Genomic DNA, 347 nt, shown 5'->3' with positions numbered 1-347 from the left:
CTGTTCTTCCGAGGACAGTGAACCTGCGCTGAACGAGACGGTCTTTCCGGTCGCGAGCTTTCGTTGGCATTCAAAGTAAAAGTCTGTGATCTTATAAGCTCTGGAAACACGACATTATACGTTTAATGCATTTTCTATATGACCATATAACGGGAAGTAACTGTGGTGTACTGTAGATGTAGAAGTAGTAAAAATGGCTTTACTATAGCTATTTTTCCCCTCTATAATAAGAACTGTTTTGTTTTTTGTTTTTAGTTTTCCAGTTATTATGAATGTAGCACCCTCTGCTGGACTACTTTTTCATGAAACGCTTAAGTCTTATACTTCTGTATTGGGATTGTTTGGCT

This window comes from Electrophorus electricus, chromosome 3, assembly GCF_041902795.1.
Source record: "Electrophorus electricus isolate QZ-2024a chromosome 3, ASM4190279v1, whole genome shotgun sequence".
Taxonomy (NCBI): Eukaryota; Metazoa; Chordata; class Actinopteri; order Gymnotiformes; family Gymnotidae; genus Electrophorus; species Electrophorus electricus.
Note: the sequence above shows the minus strand (reverse complement) of the source record.